The sequence below is a fragment of the Buteo buteo genome, chromosome 23 (genome assembly GCF_964188355.1).
Source record: "Buteo buteo chromosome 23, bButBut1.hap1.1, whole genome shotgun sequence".
NCBI classification, from domain to species: Eukaryota; Metazoa; Chordata; class Aves; order Accipitriformes; family Accipitridae; genus Buteo; species Buteo buteo.
In genome coordinates, this window is record NC_134193.1 from 6,922,161 (window position 1) to 6,943,097 (window position 20,937).

Consider the following 20,937-nt stretch of genomic DNA (forward strand, 5'->3'; position numbering starts at 1 on the left):
AGCAGTTATCTTGACTGCCTCTCATCTATCTGCTCTGCCTCCCTGAGAACTTGGCAGGTCTTTTTCTACAGAGTTGCTTTACAGCCAGTTGCCCCAGTCTGTGTTGCTGCAAGGAGTTATTCTGTCCCAGGCGCAGGACTTTCCATTTGCCTTGGTTGACCTTCACAAGTGCTCCATCAGGCCACTTCTCCAGCCTGTGTAGGTCCCTCTGAGAAGGATCTCCTGCCCCAGCCATGCCAGCCAGTTTGGTATCATCTGCAAACCTGTTGAGAATGCTCTCTGTCCCATAATTGGTGTTAATCAAGTTTGTTAATAAAGATATTGAATTGTATTGGCCCCAGTATCAACCCTAGGGATGCCACTGGTAATCAGCTGCCAGCTGGCCTTTGTGTGGCTGATTACCTTTTGAGCCTGATATTCTAGACAATTTTTCATCGCCTTATAGTCTGCTTCTGTCTCGCCAATCTGCTTATTAAGAATGCTGTCAGAGATGGCGTCAAAGGTGTACAATGCTCACTCTCCCATCATCCACCCAGCCAGCTTGTTATTGTGGAGGGCAATCGAGTTAGCGAAGACTTGCCACTGGTAAATCCATGCTGGCTGTTTCCAGTCACCACTACCTCCTGCATGCAGTTGGAAATAGCTTTCAGGAAGATTTACTACATAGCTTTTGCAGGGACCAGGGTGGGACTGATCGGCCCACAGTTCCTTGGATCCTTCTTACATGATGGGTGGTGTTTGCATGTCATCAGGAACCTCCCTTTGTCACCATGACCTTTGAAAGATGACAGTGACTTTGCAGTGACATCAGCCGGCTCCCTCCTCAGCTGTGTCTGCATCCCGCCTGGTCCCAAAAGTGTTCCATGGCCATTCCTTCCCCTTTATTCTCTGGGTTGGTGGGGCTCTGGTGCTGCACAATGTAGCTAGCAGGACCAGTCTGCTTTTCTTGGGAACTGTCCTTAGTCCGTTCTTTCTTGCATGTGTGCCGGTCTTGTTATACCAGACTCCTCAGCTGCAGTGCTTCTGTAGTGGTGTGCACTGCATGAAACTTCAGTCTCACTTGCCCGTAGCTCTTTCCAGTAACTATCAGATGCTCCTGTGCTCAGCAAACTAAACATTTCCAGGGCGTTTTCGTGATTTCCTTATCTCCCTGATTTTTATTTTTTTTTTCCCCTTCTAAAAAATTTAAGTTTTAAGGTGAGGTCCCTGCCGGGAGGGAAATAGGAGAGGTTCTTTCTAGTTGACTTGACTCTTAATTTCTTCAGAGTTCAGTCTTGCAGGAACATGGCTAGTGAGCAGTTGCTATCATCTCATACCTGCAATGCCTTCCCTACTTTTTGGTGCAAACTTGCACAATTACTTCACCAACGATTCAAAACTGCTTACCTGTCAGCACCAGTTCAGTTTTAAGGCATGTCATGATCTCTTTTCATCAGGAGTAGACATGCAGTAAGTAGTACTGCCAGGTAATATCTCCCAAGGGAGATGATTGTAGATTTCTGTTTCTTACTACCACTTTGGTAAATGCTTCTTAACCATCTTGCAGTACAGACATCAATGGCCCTTAAGGCTAGGGATATTCTCTTATCTTTCTTAGCTGCCTTAATTTTATTAATGAGCTTAGCAATTGTCTTCCAGTTGCTGAAGAATGCTTCATGCTGATCCCATGTGCAGAATGGCTGACACTGTAGGAAATGCTATAAAGCAAGCTGAACCATCCTTTTTGGCTTGTGAGTTCACTTTAATGGAACCCTTTTTACTTTCAGTCCAGCTACCAATTTAATCACTGCTGCACTTCAAATATTAACTGTTGCTCAGTGCCATCTGAGTATGGAAGGGGGGGGCAGGAGGCACTAGGATACAGATTGGGCTCTGTGGAGGGTCATGAGTAGCTGTAGCTGTTGCAAGCAGCCCATGAGTGATGGCTACTTGGTCCCTGTGGATCAACTGCAGGAGCAAGCAGCCACAAGCTAGCAGGGCAAGCTTGTGTCCTTGCAAAAAGAATGTCTTAAGGTCCAGCTTTCCTTAACCTTAGCACTCACGCGAACTTGTGAAGAGTCAGACAGGGCTGTTCAGCCCCATATACCCAGCCTGTGCCCAGCAGACAGATATGCTACCCTGGGCAGCTGGGTTTAAGAAGCAGCTTTAAGTGCCAAACCTTCATGCAGGCAAAGCACTGCTCCTGCCAGCATGTGAGGAAACCTGGCTGGTAGGTAGGACTAAACAGCTCCTGTGATTTGTAGACCAGGCTTTCTGCAAGTGGGGCAGTGAGGGGAGAGCCAGTTTTGACAGCCTAAGTCCCTCCCTTGGACCAAGCTGAACAGCCTCTGGCTAGGAGGAGAAGGAACCGGTGAGGAAAAAGCACTGTTTGACAACTTGTTGCTCTGTATTCCTTTCGAGTCCTGGGTGGGATCTGACTCCTGTTTGCTGTTCCTGGGCAGTTCTACAGTGTGCTGGCTGCTCCTGTATCCCCTAGGTGTGTGTGCTGCTGGACGCTTTCTGGACCAAAGGTGCCACTTCAGGGGTTTGGACTGCCCTGGAGCTATTGAGCTTGTCTCTAGTTCCCATGTCACTTGCTGTTTGTTTCCCAGACCCTCTGTCACTCAGTCTAATTAATTTGAGGGGAAAGCTGAAAGGCAGTAGAAGTCCCCTGCAGCTCCTCGGAGGCTGTACTTTTCATCCAAGGTCTGTTCCCAGCGTGAGGTGAGTTACATCTTAGATACTGGGTGTGTTAGACCTCTGCGGAAAGGCTCAATACATAAGCCTTCCAACTTTCAGCTAAGATTATCTGCACCTCTCCTCCTAGAGTTTGCATCCCTTCCCTGTTCACACATATGTTCCTCAGTCTCTCCTCTTATACATGGAACTGGAAGGTGGAATATATTTAGGGAGGTGGGCACATGAGGGCAAGTGTATTTGCAGACAAATAGAACTTACACAAACTTCTGCATATTGTATCTATGGAACCAGGGGGACTTGCAATAAAGAAAATTGAAAAGTGATGATTTAGTGGAATTTAAATCCTAATTATTTCAAAATTGAAAGAATGATACATTGTTCCTTGTGACATATCATCTTTTATATGGGGTGACCTGTGTGCTTTCTCCTCTCTATCATAAACCACTGTAATAAATATATGCTGTGTTCAGGGAGCACGCAGTATCATTTTTTATCTGGGGAGTCTGAGTCTTGGATACAGCTCAACTAAATAGTTTCAAATGACAAATCTGTCCCAGTTTTGCCATTGTGTGCTGAACAGTTTTGTATTGCTTCTCAGCAATACTGCGTCTGCCTGCCTTCAGTCTTTCCTGTAGAAAGCTCTTGTAAAATAAAAAATAAAAATTAAGCTTTCTGAGCTTTATCAGGCTGCAGTATTGATAGAAGAGGTTCCAGAACTGCTCAGACAAATGAAGAATGTTGGGTATTCAGCATCAGCTGGTATTTGTTCAGAAGGAACTGGCATATGAAGTCACTAAGCTATTATCCATTGTGTATAACATACCACTTAAACCACCTACCGGAGGACCATCCCTGCAGCAGGACCATGTCAATGGGAAGTGACAGTTCTCCATGTGGTGCTAGTTTCCAGAAAGGACTCCAAGAACCAGCTAGAAAATGATAAACCCAAAGGAGTCAACAAGCATGTAGAGAGGAGAAATCTGGTTAAGGTGGTATGTTTGGGTTTCCAAAAGACCTTTGACAAGGTCCCTCTGTGCAAGCTCTAAGAAACAAAGCTGTTGTGAAGTAAAAAGGGCTCTTATAATTGATTAATTACTGTCTGAAAGAGATAAAAAAAAGCTAGGAATAAAAGATCAGTTTACAGGAGGAAGGGGAGTTATCCTGTGCATCTCCCCTGGAGTCTGTGCTGCTCTGCACACCCATATGTGAGATGGAAAACGGAATTAAGAGTGAGATTACAGTTTGTTGATGGTGCTGCATATTCAGGATAATTAAAATGAAAGCTGGCAGTGAAGGGTTTCACAATACTGGCTAATTTGCTGATAAAATCGCTGGCAAAATTTGGTCGGTAAATGAGAAGTAATATTTATGGGGAAACAGTGGATTCTGATCCAGCTGTTAGAGACTGGAAGAGGTTTTCTGGGGATTTAATGTGATAGCATGGAAGTACTGCGGTGGGTAAAAAAGCAAATCAAACATTAGGAATTATTAAGAAAGGAATAAATAAAGTAGAAGTCATAAAGCCAGTATAAGTTCATGTTGCCCCATCTGTAGTTTAGTATGTACAGTCCTCTTACTACCATCTCAAAAAAAAAAAAAAATGTAGTCAATAGAAAGATACCGGAAATAACAGCAAGGTGATCAAAGTCATGGAGTAGTTTCCATACAAGGAAAGATCAAAACTCTCTATGATTCTTAATGACTGGTGGAAAGCCACAAGCACAGATATCATAGAGGTATCCAAAATACATATGTTAGATGTGATTAGGAATGTTTGCTTTTCCCCACAAAGAAGAATTAAAAGGACATCGGAGTTTGAAAACAAATATTTTTTCATCCAGTGTAAAATTCAACTGTGGAACTAACTGCTTTCGGACATAGTTCATGCCAAAAGCTTAGATATGTTCAGAAACTGCTTGATGGGTATAAATTCTAACTCTGTAAGTTAAGCTACAGATTGCCAGACTCCAGGATAGTGTGGCCGGAAGATTCCCTCTATGATATAAAGAATAATTAAAAAGGCATTATTTATTACAGATTAGAGTCAAGTAGAGAAATAAGATAGGGGAAAATTAATAAGGCCAAATACCTTCTCAAATGTTAAAGCAATAGTTTTAAAATTAAAGTTGGCCAGGTTGGATGGGGCTTTGAGCAACCTGGTCTAGTGGAAGGTGTCCCTGCCCATGGCAGGGGGCTTGGAACTAGATGATCTTTAAGGTCCCTTCCAACCCAAACTGTTCTATGATTCTATGAAAATCAGCAATTTTTAGAAGTCTAAGTAATACTATATTGTGTAAATGGTGGGCAGTTATGCTTTATATTTAATAGGCAGTTTTATTGAATTTTTGGGTAACTTGCTGCAGTGGCGTGAAGATTACATTTCATAGAGACCTCTAAGCTAGAAGAAAGAATATGTATATGTATGGGATATCACCTTGCTAATCCACAAATTTTTGAGCCTTTTTCTACTCCTGGCTTGCAGCAGCCTTAACTAATATGTCTGACTGAACACAGTAACTAGGTATTCTTGTAAAGGATGGATTTAATCTTTACTTCACGATTTGCACTAGCTTTTCTTTTCTTTCTTGGATGACTGACAAACAGAATTTGACCTTCGCAGCCTTAAATGGTTTGTCTTTTAAATTGATATCACTGGAGTTATTCTGAACAAGCATTCCCTCACACTGAAAAAGATAAGTGGTAAATTTGTCTGTCTCTTGATGAGAGACTTCAGGACCGTGCCAACCTGTATGCCAGCAGAGCCAAGGTTTAAACCTCAGAGCATATTGCATGAGTTATTTTTGATCCCTTATTAATAGCTGCTATAGAAGGAGCCCTATGCTTATGGCCAAATATTGTCTTATAGCTATTTCGAGCATTGGCTTGTCTTCAGTCTACAACTCAGTCAGTCCACAAAATCCATTCTTTTCCATTTAGTTTAGGTGCTGTTAATCTTTAAGAAAATTGTTCAACGTTACACAAACTGAACAAGGAACAAAGAATTGATTGTAGTCATTGGGAGGGAATCCATGTGCTGACATTATGCCCAGTTTCCTGTACATTGTGCTAAGTGACTTAAAAATGCAAGCCCTGTCCAAAACAAGAACTGCTGCATTAGGGAAAATAAGACCTTTTAATGTAATCTGATTCCAGGGTTATCTTTTAAAATACAGTGTTATCATGATGAAACCCTCAGAGTCGTGGAGATTTGGGGATACCTGTTGTTGACAAAGCTACCAGCTCTTTTTTTATTTATTTGTTGCTATGGCCTGGTCTCAGTTACACTAACCACTCCTTCTCCAGTCTATCTAAACTGCTTTCCTAATTCTTTGGCTTCTTTGAGCAGTGCTTTGATAGTTCTCCTTCTGTTGTATGATGCTGAAAGCTGCATCTCTCCCTCTACCATTTGTTTGGCTTTTTGTCACTTGCTCTTTCTCAGACCCGTCTGAGAAGGACCAGTCTGTGCTGTCTCAGTGGTGAGGGCAGTCTGCTGCAGTTGTAGAGTTAGAGTTGTGGGGTTGGAAGAGAGAACAGAAGACCTTCTGGTCCAGTCCTCTGCACACTAAGGCATGACCAGGTTTAGCAGGGCTTTTTCCAAAAGACAGTTAACTAATCCGTTCCTAAACATCTTCACAAAGGGCTTGTGTGCACCTCCCCTGGAGTCTGCTCCAGTGCCTGGCAAGTGGAGCAGTTAGGGAGCATTTCTCAGTGTTTGACCCAATTCTGCTTTCTTCCGAATGAAATTGAATTCTTTGTTTTCCTCTGGTTGCAATTTCTTTCCCTTTCATAACAGGCTTCCCACTACTGGAAGACTCTGTTCTCCTCAGATTATTTTTTTGTTTACCTAGATACAGTGAGGCTCGTTTTATTTAACCTTTCCAACTAGTTGATGTCTTCTAAACTTGCAGTGAGCCTTGTTGTTCTCCTCTGTGCTTCTTAGGAGTATGTTGCTTTCAAATTGAGTGTGATAACTTAAGTGGAGCTCTCTCCAGCCCAAGAATAATTTTCTTCAGGGCCTTACTAACAGCAGTTGTCTGTAATGTATTCCAGAATGAGATTTGGTTTGTTCTTCAGCAGCACCCCACTGAGTCATCCAGCAATGCCTTAATTACCCAGTGGGGACAGAGATGAGGGGATGGTAAAGCAAAATTAGAAGTAATGGTATAAATAATTAATGCTATAACAATATATTTAGTAAATGTTGCTTTGAAAGGTTAAGACCCTAAGCAAGCAGTGTGCTCCCTACAGCATGGGAGCTGTCGGAGCTGGCGTGGTGCATTGGCTAGAAGTGGCTGAGACCTGGCAGGAGCGGAGTTGCCCTCACATGAATGAGACTTGTTGCACAGCAGCATGGTGGCTGGGCTGCTTTCAGCCCAGCCTGTCTTGAGTGGATATCTAGTCAGTGATCCTCTCTGATTCTGTGTCCTTTTCGTCCTTGTTTTACCTTTAGATGTCTCCCACCTCAGTGTAGGAATTTCCCTGTTAGGCTTTGTTGTAAGAACATTTGTCAGGAATGCTTTGAGTCTGGGTTCTGGTCCCTGGAGCTCTCTACCTTCTCCACTTTGGTTTAATCTCACACCAGTAAAACGTCATCTCTCTTTCAACGTTTTTGTTGAACAGGAGGAACAGAGCTGGGCCTTGTTAGTCTTGCTGATGAGACTTTCAGATGAGTGTTTACACAGGCTCAAGGTTTTGCAGTCTGTGCTGAATCCCGTGCTTTCCTACATAGACCAAGTCCCTGCTGGTACAGCTGCAGTGGATCGAGGTTACAGCAGAGAGTGGAGCGGATGTAGAGTGAGCGTCCTGTTTTCCCCAGATCTTTTACAACTTGTTCTCTTCTTATCTTTTTTAATACTTCTTTAGCCAGATTTTTTTTTCCCAAAGCATTGTTTATTTCTGTGGTGCCCTACAAATAGCATAAACCATATTTGTGATGCCACAGAAATCCGTAAGAAATGCTTTTGGAAAATGAGGAAGGTTGCTTGGGTTTTTGGTGGGGATTTTTTTTCCATTTTTTAAATATAATCTTTTTCTAATTCATGTCCCATTTGTGTCTACCACATCTTTTTTAGTTGTTGAGACTAGAATTTCTCATGATACTGAAAATTGAGTGCACCATTACATAGGGGCCTAATGATAGTTTCTGTTTTGTTTTGTTCCATTCCAAATAATTCCTAGAATTTGCTTTGATTTCTGAGCTTGGAGCTGATATTTTCCTAAAGCTATTTGTTATAATCCTAAGAGCTTTTTCCTAAATGGCAGTAATAAGCTCAGAGCCTTTCGTTTTGTTATGTGACATTAGGTGTATTTTTTTGCCTGTGATTCATTCTGCAGCTATCTGCATTGAATTTCATCTGTCATTTTATCACCAGTTGCTCAGTATTGTGAGATTCTTCAAGTTTGTCCTTTTATTTACCCTCTTGAGTAGTTTCATCAGCAAACTTTATCACCTCACTAATCACCTCCTCTTACAGATCCTTTATTTAGTACATTTGGCAGCACAGACCTCAGGAAAGATTTCTGCAAAGGTCTCCAGGAGGAAACTCTATCACATATTCTGGTCTCCCTATCATGAAAATATGTTGAATCATGCAAGGATCTTCCTCTTATCACTGTAATTCAGTGTCTTTAGGAGCCTTGGTGAGGGACCTGGTAAGAAGCCTTTAGGAAGTCTCTGTGGATTGTATCACTTGGATCTCCCTTGCTTTTGTGCTTATTTACCCTTTGAAGGACCGCAGTGGCTTGCTGTTGTATGACTTCCCTCTGTAAAAGTCTTGGTGGCTCTTTTCCAAAATATCACAATTTCCCATGCATCCGCTATTCTGTATTATACCATCTGCTAATGTAAGCACCAGCAACTTGGTTCTTTTTGGGTTTGGTAAGACCTCTCCTTTTCTCTATTGCAGGAGTTTCCTCACTTCCCAGTGACTCCTCCTTTCCATCTTCTCAGCCATACACTGAGACACTTGCTGCTTGTCCATTTGTCTGGACCTACGCATAGCCATGACATGATTTCCAAGAGCAATACCCAAGAAGTACTGCTGTCCAACTTTCTAACATGAGCCATTTTGTTTCCAGAGCCTTTCTGGCTGTGTGTCTGCCATGCCTCCAGCAGGCAAGTCATCTCACAGTTCCTGGTTATCACACCCATCTGTAGGCCTGATCACAAAATCACTTGCTCATGGCCTAGCTCTTGCTTCAAGCTGGGAACCTACCCAGCAACCAGGAATGTGTCCATGGTCTTGAGGACATGCAGTCATGTTCCCAGTGAGACAGACCCATCTGCAGGATTGTTCTCCCAACCATCAGCTCACTGCTTCCTTCTGTGAGCTCTTCCTCTTCCTTCACAGCTGGCATGGAGATGGGGCTGCATTGTGATACCTCTGAAAGTTGTCCTGCATGATGCTCTTTGTTTCTCTTCTCTCTTCAACAGAAATGGGGTGATCCACTCAGAAGTGAGACTGTTTCATGGCTCTGGCAGCTGGGCTTTGTCAACAAACCTTGCCGTCTCCTAAATTTCTCCTGTTCACCATGCAGGTTATGGCACTTTGTTTCTGAGGATTGGCTGGTGCCACCCACCTGCAAGGCAGACTAATGCACAGGTGACACGGTGCAATAAACATGGAAATCACCATCCTCTAGCTGCACTTGCACCAGGTTTTGTTTTATTTTAAGGATGAGTAATTGCTGTAGTTCACCTGTAAGCCTACTCAGTCTGCCTGGCTGCTGCTTCTGTAAATGGTAGTTACAGAAGTGGAGAGCTTGCCTCTCCCCCACCACTCCTCCCTTTGCTGTGTATGTTCATTGCTCTATCCATTTCTGGCTACGTCCTTTTTTCGGCACCTGCTAGCCAGGGCTGTGTGACACTTTAAAAGTCCTGACAGAGCATTCAATCAGCAGTTCACACTGGGCTGCCAGTATCTAAACCATTCAGGGCATGTGCATGGTGTCGGAGCAAGTAACTGGGTTTACTCTTATGAAAACATAAAAGTTTGCATCAGGTCTGTATTTCTTGGATCACAGAGACCACAGTTCTTGATTAGACTGAAAACGTCATTAATGTCACCGGGGAAAGTAGACACCTTAGTTGTGTCCATCTTTCAAACTAGCAACATATCTGGTGTCATGCTTTGACAAGAGTTCAGTGCATGGCAGCATCCTCAATATGCTTCCAGTGCTCAATTACTCTATGAAAGCATTTGTGCAAGGGTCTAGCAAAGAACTATCAAGCAGCACTTGTGCCTTCTCAATGAACTTATTCTACATGTCGTTTTCTTTAATAGATCACTTGTTCTCAGTACCTCCATATTTGCCACCATCTCTCTTTTCCCATGGGCATCCCCAAAGGACAGTCCCTGACCTCTGCTTGGACTGCTGATGGCAGTATGAGGGTGATATGCTCAGAAGGCATTAGTGAATGATTTTGTTACTGGTGGCCATGCTGAGATTTGCTTTAGTTTGTTTGCCACAGGATTAAAACAAAAAAAACCCCAAACCAACAAAGACGCTTACCTGGACTGGAAAATGACTGAGCAAGCTGCTACATGTCTGTCTAGTGATGATTTTTGCTGAGCCCCTAGGAGCACACAGGACTGATAATTAGAGAGTATTTAGCCACCTGAATCTACAACTGCAAAAAAGAAAATTTAAATTTTTCCAGGCACTGCAGCACTGGCAATGAGAATGAATAAGTAGAATTATTGAGTGTAAGTTTTTCTTTTTATAAACCAGCTTTTTTTTTTTTTTTTTTTTTCTGGCCACAAAGGTGAGATTGAGATCTTGAAACAAAACTGATGTGGTTGCAAGACAATGATGTCCACGGAAACCAAGGGCCTAATACTCTGCTTCTGAATAAACTGTCTATGAATCCACCAAAGAAATCTCCTCTTTCTTACTTGCAGTTGTGTTGACGTGTTTCTGCATATAGCCACTGTTTTCATCATCTTCACCCTTACTTAGTGCTAACTGGGCACTTCCTGGCATTTGCAGGAGCTCATGGTACTTCCCCTGTGCGAGCTTTGCTGTCTGTAAGGAACGGCTGATTTCTGTGAAAGCAGTACTAGCCCTGGAGTGACTTTTTTGCTTTCTCTGTTGAAGAAACAAGTTTTTCCCTGGGCCTTATGCGGCGTGAGCTGTCTGTCTTGACATAAGCAAGATGTCCAAGTGAATGGTTATGTGGCAGCTTAAGACTATCTCAGTCCTACCCTTCCTGCTGCTCTTGTCATATGCTTTTCCTATCAGTGTAAGTGCTTGTCCGGTCCCACTGTGAGCCAGTTTAGCTCCTGGATCTGTTTAGTGGAGTATTAAATGAGTATCAGTGCCCCTTGCTTGGGGAGAGGGTCTGCTGGCCAGGTGTAAGACAGGGTAGGATGAAGGCAGCCCTGGCTTCAGCCAGCAGACCCTGCTGCAAAATCGTACCATGGGAGAGACTAAAGGAAGCCTGAAGTGACCAGCAGAGATTTCTGTCTTTGAGGTCTATAGTTAGGTAACACAGGTCTCATGTTTAGTTTGCCAAGTTGGAGCTAAAGTCATCTGCAGCTGTTTTTTCATGTCTCTGACCAGTTAGGAGAGACTCTTTCCATAGAGGATTGTTTGCTGGAGCACGGAGTGGCCCTGCCATGCCTTCCTACCCCATCTCACCCTTCTAGCAGGTATGGTGTGAGTGGAGTAACCTTGCCTAGTGGGCTGAAAAGTGATTTCCCCACTCCCCCCCACACCCCCCATTATTGACAAGGTTAGGCTTCATTTGGCATTGGCCACCTTATGCTGCTCTGCAGCCTCCAGTGGCCATTCAAGACAATGGGGTGAGTATCAGCCCTGGGCTGCAGGAGACCACATTAGTTTGGCTGAAGCTAATCTAAGGTTGCATCTTGGAAATTTAGAATATGTTTATGTAAGATAGCTGATGGCAGAAACCACATACATATTTTGCTTGCATTTTAAAAGTGCCTTTAGGAACTGCGTTAAATAGGTACAGTATTATGGCTGGTGTAGCACCTGTAGAGCTGAAGAACAAGGGGGTTGTTAGCAGAACATTTCTTTGCTAAGCAAACCTGCAGTAGCTAAATTTCCGTTTTCCACACAGGAGTGTAATGCTTCTAAGCTTTCTAATTATGAAATGTAGAGTTATTTCAGGCAGGAACTAAAATTTCAGTAATTTAAGGGCAGGATTTTATATATGCTGTCTTGATCCAGTGCCAGAGAGCTCTGGCTGAGTGGGAGAGAAATGACATACTTAGTGGTCAGAATGACTAAACTGGTGAGACTTGAAAAGCTAATGCTGCTCTACACCATTAGAAAACTGGCAGTCCCTGCTTTTTAGTGACAGAAAGACTTTATTTTTAGTGTTGGCAGTTGATCAAGTACTGGACTCATTTCAAGCTCTTCTCAGATGGTACAAAGTATTAGCCTCCAACTGCTGTTGAAATAATGGGTATTAAAAATCATGTTGGAATTAGGAGGATGAAGATGATGAAAAGGAAGGGAGTAAAATGATAAACTAGATTGGATTTTAAAGTCAGTCCCACGTGGCCTGTATCTGGTTTAGAGCTATGTGTTCTGGTCTGTGAATGCAAATGGCAAACCAGTCCATCGACTGCGGAAGAAAAGCACTGTGGAAGTGGAAAATCACTGTTTTGGGTTTGAATGAGAGGTGAATTAAGTGTAGGTTGCTGGACACATGGGAGCACAAATAATATGAGGCTGGAGGGGTTGGCATAAGGGGTTGATCCTTGTTGCTCTTTGCATAGTGAAATACTTCTATCTGTGGTCCTTGCTGATCTTCCTAGATTTGCCAAAATGCTATTTGATTAGAAATGTTAAACGAGGGGCAAAAAGATGGCAATCCTACATGCCTATGCTTATCATCTTAGCAGAAGTAAAAGCAGGGCAATTTAGCTTTCTTCCCATTTTCTTCCTGTTTCGGTAACACAGAGTGTGTGAGTGTCCAACTGACCATCTCTTTCTTTACAGCGGTGGCTCCTGTTTATCCTAAAGAAGCAGAGTTGGAAGCTTTGGCATGCCAATGTCTACCTCAGTGAAAGCAGATAATGTACCAGCCAGTGGTGAAGCGAAGCGTGGTACTTCGGCATTCACTGGCAATACCATGGCTGCAATACCTAAAGCAGAAGTCCTGATAATTACAAAGAATTTCACAGACATTTAGCTAAGCCATCTATAGTCTAGTGCAGTAGATATTTACATCTACCTCCTTTTAAATAAGTTGATGTCCCCAGTGTATATATGAACGCGTGGAGAGTTTCAAAATGTGTCTTCTATTCAAAGCAGTTCTCCACCTGACATTTCGTGCTGCTATTTCATCTTGAAAATGCTACGTTCATGAAATAATTATGCCTTTGCACGTATTCCTCTCTTCCCTTGTGCTCTACTGGGTTTTTTGTTGTGCTAATCATTCTAAGAGATTTGTTGTTGGTTTCTTTTGATGATTGGCATGGATACTGCCAAGCACTTCTAGTTGTTGTGGTTTTTTTTCCAATGGAAAAATCTGACATAATCCATATCTCTTTTCCTGCTTACATGAGAAATATGACTCAACTGCTGTTAAAAAAATGAAGCAACATAGCTAATTAATCAGATGAGAAAATGAATAATACCCTTTTAATCTAATTTCCCTCCCTTTCTCCCTGCTCTCTTTAAAACAGAGTTTACCGCTTCCTGCTGGTTCTAATACAATTGTGTCAGAATTAGATTTGCACAAGGATTTTAAAGCATGAAGGTTTTAAAACTGGGTTCATGGTACAGAAGTGCCTGTGCAGGATATCATAGCCATAAGCACACCCTGAAACCAGGGCTGAGAAGAAAGAAGGGAAGGTACAGAAGCTCTGTGTTTTTGCAGGAGCAACAGTAGGAGCTGTTGTTGTTCCCAAAATCACTGACGAGTGTAATCTGTGCTCCTGGAGATATAGGATCACTTGGAAGTGGAATTTTTGGTAGTGCCGGTTCTGACAAATGCCCCCTTAAGAGTAGAGCTGTGATTGTGAGACACAATGGCAAGGTCATACCTTCCAGTGCTGACAATCGCTAGTGGTGACAGTTGCAAGGCTATTTTGGGAGTGCTTTTCTCTTTGTTTTCTGTGAACTCCTTTCTCTGTGTTCCCAGATTTAACCCTGATGCTGTTCAGCTGTCATCAGGCTTGCCTTTGTTTGTGGAGCCCTGCCTGGTTTGCAGTGTATGTTGACATCATATATGTACTCTTACTTTGCATTCAGTGGGCGATTGACTCCCTTCATCTCCCAGCTAATCTTGTTCCATATGTTTTAGACTTATGACAGGAGAACAGTAGAGAAGTAAGTCTTGTCATTTAATCCCTTTGACTGTGACCTATGTGTTGTGACAGCATGACTTAACTGGCCTGCTAATTCTTCGAGTCCAGTGTATTAACAGTTAATGTTGCTGCTGGTATCAATGTCATCCTCTGGACTGCAGTAACTCTTTAACCATTTCTAAAACTCCTCAAAAAGCTCTAGTTGCACTAATCATATAGCATAAGGTTGTAGTAAAGAAAACCATTTCAAGCCTCAGGTTAAGGAGCAACCTGGTAAATCTTAGTTCTTGGAGGTTTCTCATGTGACTGCTGGTAAGTCATTGAGGATGGGATTCATCTCATCCTGTTGTAAATGGGTATATGCTGGTCTGTAGGCAGTGGGAAAGGACAGGTACTGTGAGGGTAATACATCCCACCTAGCTTAGACAGGCAACACCCTCTGGGTACATCTGTTTCTTTACACTTTGAAAATGTGGGTGAAATAAATCTTGTGCAAGGCAAGGTGTGGAAACATATGGCTGGGCCAGGAGGGACACTGGCAACCTGGACTTAAACCTGCTTAAGGTGTGGGGGTCTCAGGTTGAATTCAAGACTGCATTTGCATGCACATAGAGAAAGTTCTGCTCTTACTTTAGTGATTTTTATGGCCTGTAGTCACTGCAGTAACTCTCTGGCTCTTCATTAAGCCCTAAGAAAACCTTTTAATCAGTTTGAGTGTGATGTGGATCTGTCTGATCTTGTCAAAAACGGTCCCACTGGTAGTGTTAGGAAAGGGTGTGCTTGGTTTTTATGAACAAAACCCACTTTTGTCGCCCCATATCTAATGCAGAATCTTTTGTAGCTCTTGGGTGGTGCAGCCTCTGCAACCCGAATGAGTCTAGGTCAGGTTTCTAGCATGAGAACATCATTCGGAAGGAGAAAACTAGAGGCTTGGGCAAATAAAGCATCTGAGCAATGGAGGTGAATCAGTTCTGGATCAGAATGGCTGCAGACACATGACACATCTGTGTATACTAGTCCTTCCCCACCATTGTAAAGTTCCCTAGATTTACAAAGAATAAATATGAGTGTCTGTGTTTGTATATATGTAGATATATGCACACGTGTACATACCATACACACACACATCCACAGCCCGGAAAGCTGGTGAGAATTCACTGTAGACCCTGCCTTGAGCAGGAGGCATTAGACTATAAGTCTCCTGAGGACCTTTCCAACTGCAGTGATTCAATGGTATGTATGTTGCTGTTCTTTACCTGACTGGCACTGAGAGCTGGGTGCTCTTTAAACAATTGCAGATGGTCCCTGCTCTAAGGATGTCATTGTCTAAAATATTAACTGTTTCACCATAGGGTGGTATGGCAGAATCTCAGAGGTGTTTGTTAATACTTTGACTTAAGAGTTACAGAAATTGGGATCAGTGATGGAACAGAGGGAGACAAACCATGTCAGGGGAGGTCTGGATGTATAAAGAGCTTTGAAGATGGTATCAACACTTGATTTCCGGACTGGAGGAGAATCTGGTAAAAGAATTAGTAATAGGGGTTTCCTGAGCAATCTGATTTTACAGCAGCATTTTGCACAGGCCCAAAGGTACCATATTCCTGGGAGGCTCAAGAGATGAATACTAGAGTAATTAAGAAGAGGTGAAGCATGGCCTCTACTGGCCTGACATCTCTAATACTCGATTAAAAAAGCTGGCATGTGTCCAACTAGCTAGTTTACGTGTTGTATTTAGGTGTGACAGGTGGAGCTGCCAAATATGATTTCTATGTGGGAACCATGAGAATTGCTACCCGAGAATCCGACACGGTAGGATTACAAGATTTTCACTCTTCTGCACAGAGGAGTCACCAAGACAGGGTTCTGTCACAAGACTGATGTATTCATAGTAGAAACATGTAACACAGAAGCCAAGCATGTAGCCCTTTCTTCTTTTCCCTTCTTGCATCTTTTCTCTGCCTTGAGAAAATGCATAGGTTCTCTCTCTTAAATCCTGACCAACCAAGGAGGGAGCACCAGGGAATTAAATATAACCAAAATTAAAACCACAGCCTTTATTACAGGTTTCCTGGCTGACTTTGATTTCAAGCTCTTGTATGCACACTGCTGCTATTTTATTACATGATCATATGACACTGAGTGATGTGACATACTGTTTGTAAACTAAATATTTACTCAATGGGGCTGCATTTAGAAATGCAATATGCTCTCAGCCAAGTTCACCCTTGTTAGATGTGCTACGGTACGCAGTGCTACCAAGTTGTGCAGGTAGATGGCAGCTGAAGTGCCTGTGCCCCTAAGGAGCTGTAATGCTGAAATGTAAAGCTGAAATGCTGACAAGAACTGTTCTGCCTGAAAACAGTTGCACTGAATGTTGTTCATGTATTTATGTTAAACTACCACAATACTGGGTAAGTTGTGGAGAAGACAGTTGCCTTAATGTGGGTGCCTGTGACAGCACTGCTGATGTGCAATTATTGCCACAGTTTCTTTGTTTTGGGTTTGTAACCATCCCACTTTCTCCATGTAGAGGCAAAAAGGTGGGGTTTTTTTCTTCACTCAGCTGATCCCAAGCAATTCCGAGAGGAATTTGTCAGGTGGTTTAGTTGCTCTCCTCCCTGCTGTCTTGTATATAGTGGGAATGTAACACCAGTCATAGGCTGGGGGTTTGCGAAATGTCATGCACCCCCTAGAAAGTAAGCAGTATTATGCTGTTTACACCAGGTTAGAGCTCGATTCTTGGTCCTCTGAACCCTTCGGTTTCATCCCATCTGGCTCCTGTTACTCCCTGATCTTCCTATCTCTGTCCTGTGGGGGATGCCCAGGCGATATGCAAACCAAAAACCTTGGCAGGCAGTTGGAGCTGTTGTGTTGCTGATACTCATCAGAAGTTTGATGACGCTTGTGTGTTCTGTATGCTCTGAGGAAGGAGCAAACACTAACAATACTATTATAATAATGAGGTTTCATTAAAGATAAAGATCAGATTTTGTCTGGTTGATGAACAAGCTTTGCCAGATGAGCAGAGTTTTGAGAGTTGTTCTGAAACGTTTCCTGGTGTCCCCTGTTTTGTTATTGCAGTGTAAACTTCATGCTTGAAAGAAGAATGCCTTGGCAATAGCTACTGGCAAAAACAAAATATAAATGCAGTGAGTGTCCCTGGCTGTAAAGGACTACACCTGTTATCTAAGAGGGGGAAGCTAATATGCCATATCTGCAAATTTTAGAAACTGAGCACTTCCTCCCTATGGAAAAACTGCTAAATGCTGGTCCCCTGCCAGGAGCTGAAGGAACACCATGAGCTGTGGATGGAGACTTGCCCAGTGATGCCTGGGATTTAAATCATATGAGCCAACTTTCTTTGAACGGTTAGTGGGTAATTCTGGGCACTGGATGCAGTTTGCATCAAAGACTGCTAAAACTGTAATACATTAGTGCCGTTCCAGAAGCACTTGGAGCTAACCAGCTGCCAAGAAAAATACAAGGATGGCAAGAGATTAGCCTGCTGAAGATCTCCGATTAGAGGGAAAGATAGTCACCGCATACTCCCACCCTATTGCATCGCCTTGAAGGTTGTGTTATATCTTTTACAGAGAAAGAAGATAAAGAAGGAATTAAAAATTTAGAGTCAAAAATGCTGCACTCTGTAGTTAACCTTGCTTTTAGCCTCTTCTGCACATGTAACCAAGTAGCTGAGGGTTAGCAGTGCCTAAAATTGAAAGAACTAAGCCTATCTGTATATGTGTTTTTCTCTATGCAAAGCAAATTTCAAGGGCAATTTAGGAGAGGGAGTATTTCCTCACATTAAATAAGTACCCACTGAAAAGGTAACGTTACTTCTCAACCAACTGTTTTTGACTTTCTTTCCTCCCTTTGGGGGGTTGGAGGGGCAGGTGTCTGCTTTGTAATATTACTGTCCAATGTAGTTATTCTTACAATGTTCCCAAGGAACACTGTATCAAATAAAAGAGGAGAACTTTGCATAGCGATAGATCCTCTCGGGTTACTAAACTTATCCACTCTCCTAAATTTAAGGTTGGAGGATTAATAGTACTTAAAGGAGGACACATCTACCCCTTTTACTTCCTCTTTGTCCTCTTCTCCTTCCTCCAGTAACCTCAGGTAACCCATTTTGCTTAGCCAGAAGATGAACTTTACCCTCTGAAACTCAGTGAATGCGTTTTTCTTATGTGGTGTTTCACAGTGCTTAATTTTGGCAGATAGGCACAATAAAATATACAGCAGAGATTTTCTGGGGGGGTATCAGAAGTCGAGGCTCTCAAAAATTTTAGGTGGGCAAGCATGTGCCCTGATACTTCTAAACATTAAGAATTTCTGTTCTTTAATTTATAGCTTGGTAAAATGATGTCATGTATGAAACTATTAATACCATTAATGTGTGTGCAAGTATGAATTCTGTGATAACATAAGTGTTAATCAGTTGATACTTTAAAAGTGTACACAGAAATATATTGCAACCCCTAAAAGCTGCCATTTAATCTGGCATAATTTTTATAAGTTTTCTAAAGTTCTTAAAGTTTAAGACCTTCAGAAATTACCAGTTTTACCCATTATCTCAATTGTTGGCCTCATAATTATTGCTCTAAGATGTTAAATATGTCATAGCATATTAAGATAAAAGCAGTGTATTCTTTTAGGGTGTCTGACTAAAAAATTATGCAAATAATCCTATGCCTGATAGTTTCTTACATGAGATAATGACGAGATTTTCAGAACTGAACAGGGGTTATTCAGTACCTCTGTTTGTCAAATGTCATTTTCTGAAACTCCTTCTCTACCTCACTTATTAAAATCTTGACCAATAGAATTAATATTACGTAATATTACAAAAATGCAAAAAATCCTTGCATTTTGATATTTGAGGCAGGCAAGAAGTCATACCTGCCAATGTTAACGCAGCCTCAAGTCATTTAAAAAACTGTTCATGTTACTCAACTCTGTTCATTTCTATTCTTATGTGTCACTAACTAATACTAAAATAAATATTTGTCAAGCAGCGTCACGTTGCTTGATCACATAACTTGAACAGCCATTTTTCATGATATGTAAATGCAGAAGGGTGGAGTAAAGGTTATTTTTCTTAGATATTAAAGAATACTTTGCTGCTCCATTAAGGACTTAATACATCTTTGTGCTTGACTTTATCTTCCTGGCAAATGCAAACAGCAAGCATGAAATGCATGATGGTTCCCTTGGGGAAGCAAGCGAATGCCTGCTGTTGTCAGCACCCATGTAGCTTTGTCACTTTGTCATAATTTTATCTCTTCAGAAGCCAGGCGACTCAAATTACTGCAGATTTCGGTGTAGGAACAGGTGGGGTTTGATCCCATTATCCCTTCTGTTTCTAGCATACATGCCATAGGAACCATGCAAGACGGGAACCAGCAGAACAACGAGGCCAATAACAGGCAGAAATTTAAAAGAAGGGGTGGGGGGCCCTCTTTTGTGCCTCTAAACAGGTATTTAATTTTAGAGTCCAGTATATCCAGTGGCTTGACCAAGAACTGGTGTTTTCTTTTGGCCGATTCCAAGTATGTGCAGATGTAGTGGGTGTATTGGGGTGGTTTAAATGATAAACAATGTAAATATAATTCTCTATCAAATACATACAAAGCTCACAATATAGAGACATTCTTGAGTCTAAATTTAGATTTACATTCAAGCTGCAGGTAATATGCAAATACAGCACAGCACTAAGTATGCACAGGCATGAAACAGCTACCTTGCTGCTTTGTCAGAGCCACACTGATAAAATTATTCTTTGAGGCTATAATTCTTCAGTCAGCCAGAAGTGATTGAGCTCAAAAGAAACCACTGTGTGGGTGAACTTGTCTTGGCTATTCTCGGAGCAATATGCTTTTAGATAAAGTCAGTTTTATTTAAAAAGTGATATGTAATGGTTGTGTTCCCAGGTCAAAATGTAAATAACTCTCATCAATAAGATTGCAAGTGTAATTTATTTGAGGTGTGTTAGGGGAAAACTTGAAGTATATCATAATAAATGTGGGTGGCAATAAAATACAGATTTGCTCTCAGTTTTGCAGGCTCAGAGACGAATTCCCCAAAAATTGCTCCTTGAATGGTAGAGGGATCAGTATGTTCCTCTATTTATCCATGTCCACCTCTGTGTGCATTGCACACTTTACCTTCCTACTGCATTTGAATGCATTGTTATGGATGTAAGCCACTAACAGATTTGTTTGCATAGTTTGCAGGATTATGGAAATCAGGAGTGGATACCATCTAGAATATGTCTTAAAATTAATCACGTGCATATTGGGCACACATTAGTTCCCCTGTACAGTAGGAATATTTGGCTTGTGTTTCCTGCTCTCATCACCTGCTGAGACTTAGAGGCTACATCTGCACTATTGCAGCAGGAGGCATAAGCTGCAGCAAGTCCTGATTAGATAGTAAGAAAAATTACCCACTGAGAGGATGGTGAAGCACTGGGACAGGGACCTAGGCTAGCTGTGGAGTCTCCATCCTTGCAGACAGTAAAAACTGGCTGGAGCAGGCCCTGAGCAACCTGATCTAACATCAGGTTTAGCCCTGCTTTGAGCAGGGGGTTGGACCAGATGATCTAAATAAATGAGGATGAAGGAACAAACCTTGTTCCTGAGGCTGGTGGTAGAACCTGGTTGCATCTACTTTGCTCAGACCTAACCATGTCTTACCCTGTCAATGCTTGGACCTGGCACTCCTCCGACCTCAGTGTGGTGCTCTTCAGTCCCCAATATTTTTGGTTTGGATTGTGGGGTTTTTTCCCAGTTTTAGTGCCTGAAATAACCTAAGGGAAGCCCCCCAGAATTGGGTTTACGGGATGAAGCTGTTTCATGCCTGCGGGTGGCAGAGTGTTGATAGACTGGGGCAGGGTGGAGGGAGCCAACCCAGGGGCAGTCTCATCTGTTCTGGGTTTGGAGCAGTTCCTAAAGTAAACTATTTCTAG

The 20,937-nt window shown here is 42.3% G+C and overlaps 1 protein-coding gene across 10 annotated transcripts in view; it reads left to right on the plus strand.

The window, feature by feature from the left end:
- PPP1R12B (protein phosphatase 1 regulatory subunit 12B) overlaps positions 1 to 20,937 on the plus strand; it is a 124,742-nt gene that overhangs the window by 9,564 nt on the left and 94,241 nt on the right. Inside the window, exon 1 of one of the 10 annotated variants that reach the window (XM_075055317.1) lies at positions 13,966 to 13,986. The exons of the other annotated variants lie outside the window; for them this stretch is intronic. The gene's annotated coding sequence lies outside the window, so the exon portion shown is untranslated. Of the gene's footprint in view, positions 1 to 13,965; positions 13,987 to 20,937 lie in introns of those variants that run through there. 10 annotated transcript variants of the gene reach the window in all.